Here is an 11892-nt window from a genome sequence, read left to right as displayed (position 1 = left end):
CTCAGGACAGAGTAAATGGAGTCAACAGGTAGCAAGTACACACATGTGCCAGTGTGAGTCTAAAGGCACATGAAATCCAAATGGGGCAGATGAGAAGAAACTAATCCCCCCCCCCCCATTTACTGATATTCAAAAGAAGAAACTAAATTTTAAGAAGAAAGGGAATTCATTTTTGTGGAATATTTACTATGAAATAGGCATTTTTACACATTTTATCTTACTTTTAGGAAGGAAAACAGATGAAGAGAAGTAAATTCTTTACACCGTCTTGAGGTGAGTATATACCTTAAGAGCTTTGGCATTGTCATGGTCTTTGCAAGAATCACAATTTTAAACACTGACCATATCTTGTGCTTTATAGACAATTTAAAGTGTCAACAAGCAATTTCTGAGTGCTTTCGATGTTTCAGGATTATGCTGCATGCTGAAAATACAAAGGTGAAGGAGACTTGGTTTGGACCACATCATGGGTGTGATGCACTGTTTTTTTTTACTGGAGATCATTATCACCCAGAGTCTATAGTCTCTCTTCTTCTTCTTTTTTTTTTTTTTTTGAGACAGAGTTTCGCTCTTGTTACCCAGGCTGGAGTGCAACGGCGCGATCTTGGCTCACCGCAACCTCCGCCTCCTGGGCTCAGGCAATTCTCCTGCCTCAGCCTCCTAAGTAGCTGGGATTACAGGTACGTGCCACCACGCCCAGCTAGTTTTTTGTATTTTTAGTAGAGATGGAGTTTCACCATGTTGACCAGGATGGTCTCGATCTCTCGACCTCGTGATCCACCCGCCTCAGCCTCCCAAAGTGCTGGGATTACAGGCTTGAGCCACCGCGCCCGGCCTAGTCTCTCTTCTTAAAGGAATCAAGTGCACAGAAAAAAAATGGGGCTCAGAGAAACAGCTTAGCAGGTCTAATTGTATCTCTCTCTTGCTTACAAGTGATCAGTGATTCCCCAATAACTACAATATAAAGTCTGCTTTTTTTTTTTTTCCCAGTGGCATACAGGACCCTTTATGATCAAACAGCAGAACTTGGATTGAACAGACTTAGGCACCTTTCTTTCTTTCTTTCTTTTTTTTTTTTTCTTTTGAGATGGAGTCTTGCTCTGTCACCCAGACTGAAGTGCTAAGGCATGATCTCAGCTCACTGTAACCTCTGCTTCCCTGGTTGAAGCAATCCTCCTGCCTCAGCCTCCCAAGTGAGTAGCTGGGATTATAGGCACCTGCCACCATGCCTGGCTAATTTTTGGAATTTTAGTACAGATGGGGTTTCATGGTTTTGACCAGGCTGGTCTTGAACTCCTGACCTCAGTGATCTGCCCACCTCAGCCTCCCAAAGTGCTGGGATTAGGCACCTTTCTTGTCATGATTTTACTTACCAAGTCACCTTTTCATTCAATATTATTAGTTATTAAGTTTTCTTATTCACCTAAGAAGACAACAGAATATGAATATTGATCCACTGAGTAATTGTATTCCTCATGAGACATAATGAATTAACATTTTTGCTGCAAGTTATTTTCACCTGGGTTTGGATGAAACTAAGTTTTCAGAACTTCCAGACCGGTGGCTTAACCACAAGCATGAGATTTCCCTTCAAAGTGTAGGTCCTCGGAGTATTTTTAAAAAGCAGTCAGACATTTACCATTTTATATCTCAGAAACCTGTTTGTGGTTCAATGGAAAGAATACAGGGCTGGTATTCTAGTCCTGCCTGTGACTTACCGTATGACCCTGGACATGAATTACACCTTATACTCCATAAATTTCCTTATTCTTTGTGTCAGAACAATACTTGCTCTAGCTGTGATGATAAACAAGATTACAGTTGCCAAAATTTCCAACTCAACAAGAATGTAGGTATCGTAAAGAATATCTGTTAAGTATCTGTGCTCAAGTGTACAATCTATTGGGGTCACGGAATTCAGAGAATGGACGGATCACATTCAGTGGAGTGCAGAGGAAGGGTGGTAATCAGGGAGATTTAATAAAGAAGCTAGAGGTTGAGCTAGGTCTTGGGGATTAAGAAAGGTAGTAGAGGAGAGTTATCTGGAGGGGATAAGGGCAGAGAGGCACTGAAATTCTGAGTCTGGCCTCAGCTTTCTTTTCCAGACTCATTATCTTCTGCACACTCCAGACTCAATGCTGTCCTCTGAATCACAGACATGTGTCCGGCACACAGCAGGCAAATCTTCAAGGTCCAGCTTCTACTTCTTCCGCTGAAGTCTCACCAAAGTGGAATTTATCACACTGTCCTCTGAATTTGCCCAGCCCTTTGTTAACACGACCTGTTGCTTTTATTGTAGTCACCTGCCTTGCTCAGTGGTGAACGTTTTGGAGACAAGAATCAGTGGTTTGTCTTTGTTTCCATAGGCGTCTAACAATGCTTTGCTCTTAAGTAACCAGGAAATGTGTACTCAATTGAACTTGTTCTAAGGACACCATTGATATCACTAAATTGAAGGGCATGTTGGTATCTTCTTAGTTTCTCTATGGACTTTAGGCTTTCACTTTTGTTTCCTGCTGAGTTCCTTACATCAGCCCGTTGAAGTAGCGATTTTTTTTTGTTTTTAAGCTAGTCAAGTGAAGCAGGGATACAGATTAACAATTTGCAGATGAGGAAGCTCAGAGGGTTCATTTGCTCAAAGGCATCATGTTGATACTCGCCAAAACCAGGTAGGGATCTTTCGATTTGAAATCCAGTCCTCTATCCATTATACCTCGGCCTTGTAGCATCAGCCAGATAGGGGTAAAATGCACTAACGCTGAATCCTAGTTTTTTCATCTGTAAATGGGAGCAACAGTACCGTTAAGTGGAGCGTCCCTTTGCAACCTCTAACCACTTCCAGCCTGAGTCACATTATAAGAAAATTTATAAGGCACTATCTTGTAAATACTTAAGATTTAGCATCTTCCGTTCAACCCTACGTCCACTCGTCCACTCTTGTCAAACCTTCTTCCTGCCTAGCATGTGTCAAATTCAACGGGCTGGGAACAGAACACAGGTTGTGTGCTGTGTCCCGTTTTGAGGTCAGAGGTTGGCTGAATAATCTGAGGCTGGGGTCTTTAGAAAAAAAACAAAACAAAACTAACAAAACCCTAAGTCTGCTCTGCCCGTGACTTTAAAAAATTATGTAATATGTTAAAAGCAACGGGAGGAGAGGACCCATTGGTGGTAGTTGGTTTTATGCCCGCCTGCAACTAAAGAAATGATTTCTAAAATCTCTTTTGGGGGTGGGAGGAGGAGTGCTCCCGAGATTTCTCTTTTGAGCTCCTTAACTCCCGAACTAGCCGCCTTTTAAAAGTAAAAAATACCCAGCTGTGGTCGGCTGGAGGCCGTGGTGGACGGGTGGGGGTCGACCCCCGGGGGCTTTCTCTGTCCCGCTCCCGGCCGCTGCCCCGAAGCCCGCACCGGAGGCCTTAATTCCGCCGAGGCTCTGGCCGGGCCCAGTTCCAGTGCCAGCCCAGAGGGTACCCATCCCAGGCCGGCCTTCCTCCCCAGGGGGAGCAGCCCGGGGAGCGAGGCGCCGAGGCAGCTCTCGGGCTCCGCTTCAAGCCCCGGGGCCTCCGCAGAGCCCCAGAACCTGAAGGAGGCGGAGCGTGGGTGCCGGCCACCCCCAGCCCCTCGAGGCAAGCAGGCGAATGCGCGCGGCTCCCCGCGACGCCCGGGCGGGCTGTGGGACCTCGCGACCTCCGCTAGGTGGCCCCGCCCCTGCCCAGGAGCCCCCGGTGGCTCCCTGCCTCTCCGCCAGGGGCCCGCCCCCTCCTCGCCAGCTAACGAGTGTCTCGCGCGCGCTCTCTTCCCTCCGCGTCGGTGTGAGTGCGCGGTCCTCCCACTTCGGCCCTCTCCCCATTGTTTCTTCGCGGTCACCAAGAGCCCCCTCCCCCCAGTGCTGTTTCTCCTCCCCCGCCCCGGTGTAAACGGTGCCTTGGGGGGGCCCCGGAACGAAGGGAGGGGACACTCCAGAACCCTTTCCTCTGCGCGTAGCTCCTCCCCTCCCGGGCCTGGACCCCATTCCAAGCTCCGTCCTCTCCTCCCCCTCTCCCCCGGCTGCCCCTCTCTCTCGCCCCCTCCCCTCAGCGGGTCCTCCTTTTTCTCTCCCTCTCCCTCTCCCTCCTCTTCCCCCTCCCCATCCCTTCCCCCCCACAATGCAGTTCGCGGCGCGGCGGACATGGCGGTGGAGTCTTGAGCTCGTCGTGTCTCGGCCTCCAGCGGCGGCAGCGGCGACGGCGGCGGCAGCAGGAGGCGGAGGGAGAGCGGGAACCACTGAGATGAGGAGGCGTCGCGCGCGCCTGTAGCTCGCGGGCCTCGCAGGTACGAGGTTCCGGCCGCGGCGCTGCGCCCGGTGCCGAGGGGGTGTGCTCGGGAAGGCCGGCGGCCCCCGCTTCGCCCTCCTCAGGTGCCGCGCCTCGCAGGTGTCGGGGGCCCGGCCTCCGAGCGTCTCCGCCGTCCCCTTGGGGCCTGACACTTCTTTCTTTCCTGGAACGGGCTTCGGGTGTCCCAGGGGAAGGCTGAGATAAGGGAGGTAGGGACGGCGGCCTGGGCGGCCTGAGGGCATTGGGGCGCTTTGGGGACGAACTCCACACTGTGGCTGGGGCTCCCTGTCCCGGACCGAAACCTGTTGTAGACCAGCGGGGACGGATTTTGAGTTAGCGGGATTGGTTTGAACATTTCTCTTGGGTCCAGTGACGATTCCCTGTCATGTGTACCTTTTCTTTTACCCTTGCTTAGATATAGGTGACTATATAATGTGTATAAATGTACACACGCATATAATACATACTGAAGGTTTCCCCGGCGCTCGTCCTCGTAGGGAGAAGGCAGAGGTGTCTGTGGATTTCGTTTCCTGCAAGCCCGCCTTCCCTCTCCCCCGCCCCCCAGTCGGAAGGTGGTAATGCGCGGTTTTGACGTGGGTAACTGAGATTCGTATTTGTAAACAGACTTCGCTCTCCTAGTGTGTTGCACGCCTCTGCGAAGGGTTTTAGATCCTGTTGGCATCTGGATTGCGAAAGAATGAGATGTTTTGACCTGAAAGAAACACACCAGCGGGATTTCTAGTCGTATTTGAATGGGATGAATTACTGTTACATGAACAACGTTGATTAAATATTTTCTTTTCAGAAGATTACTAAGTCTTAGATGAATTTTGTATGAGATCTTAGATTCGGTATATCTTCTTCTTCGTTTCGGTAAAAGCAGTTCCTTACACATTTGACCTGCCTTTTCATGATCATGAATTGTGCCTAGAACTGCAATTCGAATTGTGTATTGTTGGCATGCATTTAGTAATTAGTTCTAATGGATCATATCTTTTATTTCCAATTTTTTTTTTTCCCTCCAGTCTTGTAGCAGCGAAATGTTTGTAGACTTGATGAAACAGAACATATCCTGTTTCTGTTTTTAAAGTAATGAGAACTGTTAGCTAATAAAATTGGATAATCCCAACCGGATATGATAATTTAGAGAGAATGCCATACAGAGGTGTTGAATTGTGGGATGGTTTAAAAAGAAAAGCCGACTTTGTGTGTGTGTATGTGTGCTGAAATTTTCTTCAGGCTCGGAACTCATGTATGTCACTACACGGCATCGTAGTACTGATTAGTCACAACTTGTAAAATTATGAAATATCGATTCGATTAAAAAGCTGTGCTTAAGGTAATAAACGTATTAGTGTCTAGTGTGCTATGTTGCTTTCATAAACATTTTTTAAGAGTGCTTCTTAGAAACCATATACTTTGGGGAAGATAAGAATTTTTTTTTTTTTTTTTTTTTTTTGGAGATGGAGTTTCGCTCTTGTTACCCAGGCTGGAGTGCAATGGCGCGATCTCGGCTCACCGCAACCTCCGCCTCCTGAGTTCAGGCAATTCTCCTGCCTCAGCCTCCTGAGTAGCTGGGATTATAGGCGCGCCACCATGCCCAGCTAATTTTTTGTATTTTTAGTAGAGACGGGGTTTCACCGTGTTGACCAGGATGGTCTCGATCTGTTGACCTCGTGATCCACCCGCCTCGGCCTCCCAAAGTGCTGGGATTACAGGCTTGAGCCACCGCGCCCGGCAAAATTTTAAGTCATTTTATGCTTTAAAAATATATTTTTATAAACTTAAAAGCTTACTTTTAAAACCCTTTTAGATAAATTTTCCTGCTTCTTGCAGTTTTTCATTTGGCTAGTGTGGAAATTGAAAAATGAAATTTTCTTAAAATAATTCAGAAATGGAAGTGAAAGTTAATGACAGTTGATGTTTTAAATCCAGCAAACATTTAAATATAGAAAGGAAATTTAAAGTATTTTCATTGTCGTAAGCCAAGTTATTAGTAATACAGCTAAATTAACAAGATATTGTAATGCATATAAGTTTAGTTCAATTTTACAAATTCTAAGTCACACCTAAAATTACATTTATTTTTAGTTGATGGAGCTAGAACAATACAGTGTCTATATTTTAATTTCAGACCTTTTAGAATCAAAATGTATAATTATAAATTTGTCTGATTAACAAAGCTGTTTAACGAGAATTTTTGTTCTCAGCGGATTCATTTTAGTCAGATTAAGTAATTAGAATTTTTTTTTTTTAAATCTCAAAGTTAACCTTGACACACAAAATAAGTACCATGTTGTGTTCTCTACAAAATGTTTTATCAGGATCTGTGGGTCAAGAAAGGTGTTTGAATTTATTCATTGTAGAAGGCTTCTAGTTTCAGAGAAACAAAATAATCAACACTTAATTTGTAGGGCCTGGCCAGGTGGCTCATGCCTGTAATCTCAGCACTTTAGGAAGTGTACGCGAGAGGATTGCTTGAGCCTATCTATGAGTTCAATATTAGCCTGGGCAACATAGTGAGACTTTGTTCTTACCAAAAAATAAAAAAATTAGCTTGGTGTAGTGGTGTGCATCTGTAGTCCCAGAAGCTGATATGGGAGGACTGGGTGAGCCCTAGAATTCAAGGTTGCTGTGAGGCACAGTTCTGCCACTGTACTCCAGTCTGGGTGACAGAGTGAGACCCTGTTTTGTTTTTGTTTTTGTTTTTGTTAAAAAAAAAAAAAAAACAAAAAAACAATACTTACCTGTTAAGGTTGATGCCAGAACTTTTTGTTTGACAAAACAGAACTCAAGAGGTGTTCCTTTTTAAAATAAATTGCAAATACTTTAATTGATTAAAACAAGTTTAAAAAATTCAGTTAAGGCCGGGCGCGGTGGCTCAAGCCTGTAATCCCAGCACTTTGGGAGGCCGAGGCGGGTGGATCACGAGGTCGAGAGATCAAGACCATCCTGGTCAACATGGTGAAACCCCGTCTCTACTAAAAAAATACAAAAAACTAGCTGGGCGTGGTGGTGCGTGCCTGTAATCCCAGCTACTCAGGAGGCTGAGGCAGGAGAATTGCCTGAACCCAGGAGGCGGAGGTTGCGGTGAGCCGAGATCGCGCCATTGCACTCCAGCCTGGGTAACAAGAGCGAAACTCCGTCTCAAAAAACAAAAAAAAAAAAAAAAAAAAAAATTCAGTTAAAGCCACTGCTGCAGATAGAAATATGCACTAAAAAAGAATTCTAGAAAGACCTAAAAAAGACAAATGATCCTGAATTTAGTTCTAGAATCCTAAATAATTACATAATTTGGGGAAATGTTTAAAAACCAGCATTTCTCCAGAGTATTTCTTTAAAAAAAAAATCTTTATTTTATATAGACTATATTCAAATAAACCACACACTCTGAAAGCAGCAGGTTCTGGCTTTTCTTCCAGAGTATTTCTTACAAACACAAAAAGAAGTACGGGTATATAAATGCAAAGATTTAACTTTAGGATTTTTTTTCCTCAAGTGAGAAATTTGTGTGGTGTCCTATGTTGTTCAAGATATTTTTATCTCAAATCATCTTATTGGGTATCTATAATTAATGAGTTGAAGAAGGGGAGAGAGAAGGGAACCAAAATGTTTTAGCGTGCCTGTTTTGTTCCAGGCACCGTGCTAGACTATTTATGCATTTTTTTTTTAACTTTAGTGTAGCAACCCTTTGAAACCTGTTTATAGGCAAGGAATCTGACTCACAGAGGTTAGTAATTTGCTGAAGATCATAGAATTAGATTTCAAAGCAGATCTGTCTTCCTAATGTATATGTGATGTTGCTTTTCAGATGTATTATTTTCTCAATTATTTAGAATGGGAAACTGCCTCCGATTGGTTATTCATTCATTTAAACATTCATTTCATCAAACATTTGCATTGGTATCAGTCTACATATAATACAGTAAATTACAACACACTAGATTGTGGGAGTTGAGAGGGAAGAAGCTAGCTCTTCAAGGGTGAGTAGGAGTTTGCTAGGTGGAGAGGAGGATAGACTGGAGGTCTTACCAGACCTAGGGAATAACATGCAAAGATGATAAATTGTAATGAGCCTTGGAGAGCGAGGGAGAGTAAGAAATTCAGTGTGGTAGGAATTGATATGGATAGAATGGTGAGATAAATGATTGGAAGTAGCAAATTGTGTGGGACCGTGTATGTTATATTAAGGTGTTTGCATTTTTATCTTGTGAGATCACCAAGTGAGGTAGTGGTTGAGCTGTGATTACAACTATGTTATTGGACTCCAAGTCTTGTATTTCTTTCTCCTTGGCTTCCTTGCCAACAGTCTACCTGTTTTTAGTGGATAGGCAAGCCTTCTTTTTCATACCACTCTTCTCTCTTCTCCCTGTGTTCTAGACTTTATCTTGAGGATTCTGTTGTCTAAGTCTTTCTGTTCAAGAACTTTAAATTTTTTAGGGAATTATATTGAGATAAAGACACCTCTGGGGGAAATTACCTTGTTACACTACTCAGGAAGTTTTTCCCCTTGTTTGTTGGATTAGTTGACTGTTTTCTAGTTTAGCATTAGAAAGTTGTAGGTTAAGATGCTGAAGAGCGTGGGCTGGAAGGAGAAATTATTCATGCAGGTTTGACGTTCACCAGTATAGATGGGCAAAGTCTAATCTTTATATAAGAATCTTGTGCTTTCAATGCTTTTTTTTTTGAGATGGGATTTTTGCTTTTGTTGCCCAGGCTGGAGCGCTGGAGTGCAGTGGTGCAATCTTGGCTTACCTGTAACCTACAGCTCCCGGTTTCAAGCAATTCTCCTGCCTCAGCCTCCTGAATAGCTAGGATTACAGGCATGCGCCACCACACCGGACTAATTTTGCATGTTTAATAGAGATGGAGTTTCTCCATGTTGATAAGGCTGGTCTCAAACTACTGAGGTGATCTGCCCGCCTCGGCCTCCCAAATTGCTGGAATTAAAGGCCTGAGCCACCTCACCTGGCCGCATCTTGTACTTTCTAAAAGAAATAGGTGTTTTTTTTTTTTTGTTTTGTTTTTTTTTTGTTTTTTTTTTTTGAGACGGAGTTTCGCTCTTGTTACCCAGGCTGGAGTGCAATGGCGCGATCTCGGCTCACCGCAACCTCCGCCTCCTGGGTTCAGGCGATTCTCCTGCCTCAGCCTCCCGAGTAGCTGGGATTACAGGCACGCGCCACCATGCCCAGCTAATTTTTTGTATTTTTTAGTAGAGACGGGGTTTCACCATGTTGACCAGGATGGTCTCGATCTCTTGACCTCGTGATCCACCCGTCTCGGCCTCCCAAAGTGCTGGGATTACAGGCTTGAGCCACCGCGCCCGGCCTTGTTTTTTTTTTGAGATGGAGTTTTGCTCTTGTTACCCATGTTGGAGTGCAATGGCGCGATCTAGGCTCACTGCAACCTCCGCCTCCTGGGTTCAGGCAATTCTCCTGCCTCAGCCTCCTGAGTAGCTGGGATTACAGGCACGTGCCACCATGCCCAGCTAATGTTTTTGTATTTTTAGTAGAGACGGGGTTTCACCATGTTGACCAGGATGGTCTCGATCTCTTGACCTTGTGATCCACCCCCCTCGGCCTCCCAAAGTGCTGGGATTACAGGTTTGAGCCACCGCACCCGGCCAGGTATGTTTGTTAATCACACAACAATCTGATTGCTTTAGTGGATATTTGATTTACAATGATAATAGATAACTTACTGCATAGTTACTGCATGCTAATTTCTTTTTCAAGATCTTTGAAGTGTTAACTTAGTCCTCAAAACAGCCTTTCTTATGTTATCCTCATTTACAGATGGGGAAAGTCCGTGTTGAAGGATTGAGTACCTTGGACAAGATCTCATAGCTAGTTTGCTGCAGTCAGGATTTAAGCTCAAAGTGTCTGAGTCGAGAGTCACAGCTCTTCGCCACTATACTGTGTTGTACCTTCAAGCTTAGGGTGTCAAAATTTTGTGTTCAGAGTGTTAAATTCTGTAGGTTTCAAAAATATTTTGCAAGTATGCAAAGTGTGAATGATAAAGAATTACTACACCTGATTGCATTTTGTCAGTGTGTAGTTTAATAATGTAATTATTAAGTATTTACCACTGTAGTTTAAATAATTTAATTGACCAGTCAGTAAATGTTCTTTAAGTGCTATTCATGTGCTAAGTATTCCTTTAGGCCAGTGGTATTCAAACTATGTTTGGGGACCTTTTGGACGGGGGCGAGCGATGTCTCTGAGGCAAACTGTTTTCATGGTAATATTAAGACAGAATCTGTCTTTTCTTTTATTTTCTGGTCTGGAGTGGTATGTTAAAACTTTATTGCTTTGATGGCTAATGTAATGTGTAATAGTGTATTAATTTTTCCCTTTTCTCTTTGAGATATAATTTACAATACCATAAAATTTACACTTATAAAAGATGTAATTCAGTGACTTTTAGTATATTTAGAAGTTTATGTAACTGTAACTATCAGTATTTAATTCTGAAATATTGTTATCCCGTAGTGAAACCCAGTTCCCATTAACAATTACTCTCCATTCCTTCCTTCTCCAAGCCTTTGGCAACCACTAAGCTACATCTCTAGAAATTATGGACATTACATATACAAGGAATTATGCATTATGTAGCTTTTTGTGCCTGTCTTCTTTCACTAAACTTAATGTTTTCAAGGTAGCATGTATTAGCTTTTTTTTTTTTTTATGGCTGAACAGTATTACCTTCTATGGAGATACCACATTTTGTTTAACCGTTCATCATTTGATGGACATTTTTGTATTCATTATAGGCATTTATATTCATTATAGGCAAAAAGTTCTTTTCTTTTTTTTTTTGAGACGGAGTTTCGCTCTTGTTACCCAGGCTGGAGTGCAATGGCGCGATCTCGGCTCACTGCAACCTCCGCCTCCTGGGTTCAAGCAATTCTCCTGCCTCAGCCTCCTGAGTAGCTGGGATTACAGGCACGTGCCACCATGCCCAGCTAATTTTTTTGTATCTTTAGTAGAGACGGGGTTTCACCATGTTGACCAGGATGGTCTCGATCTCTTGACCTCGTGATCCACCCACCTCAGCCTCCCAAAGTGCTGGGATTACAGGCTTGAGCCACCGTGCCCGGCTCAAAAAGTTATTTTCACTTTTTGCCTGTAATGAATAATGCTGCTGTGAACATTGTATAAAAGTTTTTCTGTGGATGTACATTTTCATTTCTCTTGGGTATATACTCAAATTGTAGTTGCTGGGTGTTTTGATAAACTTTATGTTTAACTTTACGAGGAACTGCCAGACTGTTTTCCAGAGTTGTACCATTTTACATTCCCAGTGGCAGTGTATGGAAGGTTGCAATTTCTCCACATCCTCACCGTCATCTAGTAGGTGACACTTGACCTACTACCTCACTACCTCATTGTGAGTTTGATTTGCAATTCCCTAATGATTGATGAGATGTTGAGCATCTCTTCATGTGCCTATTGTGCGTTTGTCTGTCTCCTTTGGAAAGATACCTATTCAAAACCTTTACCGTTTTTTTTTTTTTAAAAATTGTTGAGTTTTAAGAACTCTTAATATATTCTGGATACTAGATGCCCCCCACTTTTTTTTT

The 11892-nt window shown here is 43.5% G+C and overlaps 1 protein-coding gene across 12 annotated transcripts in view; it reads left to right on the top strand.

Annotated features, from left to right (window-relative positions):
• Positions 1–2646: 2646 nt before the first annotated feature.
• The window catches only part of TUT4 (terminal uridylyl transferase 4), a 163200-nt gene continuing 153954 nt past the window's right edge, over positions 2647–11892 (top strand). For 8 of the 12 annotated variants that reach the window (XM_003921551.4, XM_010348963.2, XM_074380820.1 and 5 more), the window contains exons 1-2: positions 3767–3809; positions 4149–4308. The gene's annotated coding sequence lies outside the window, so the exon portion shown is untranslated. Of the gene's footprint in view, positions 2670–3765; positions 3810–3843; positions 4309–11892 lie in introns of those variants that run through there. The other 4 variants (XM_074380829.1, XM_074380828.1, XM_074380822.1 and 1 more) reach the window with 3 other exon arrangements.

The sequence above is a fragment of the Saimiri boliviensis genome, chromosome 11 (genome assembly GCF_048565385.1).
Source record: "Saimiri boliviensis isolate mSaiBol1 chromosome 11, mSaiBol1.pri, whole genome shotgun sequence".
NCBI lineage: Eukaryota > Metazoa > Chordata > Mammalia > Primates > Cebidae > Saimiri > Saimiri boliviensis.
Note: the sequence above shows the minus strand (reverse complement) of the source record. Positions and strands in the feature narration are given on the sequence as shown.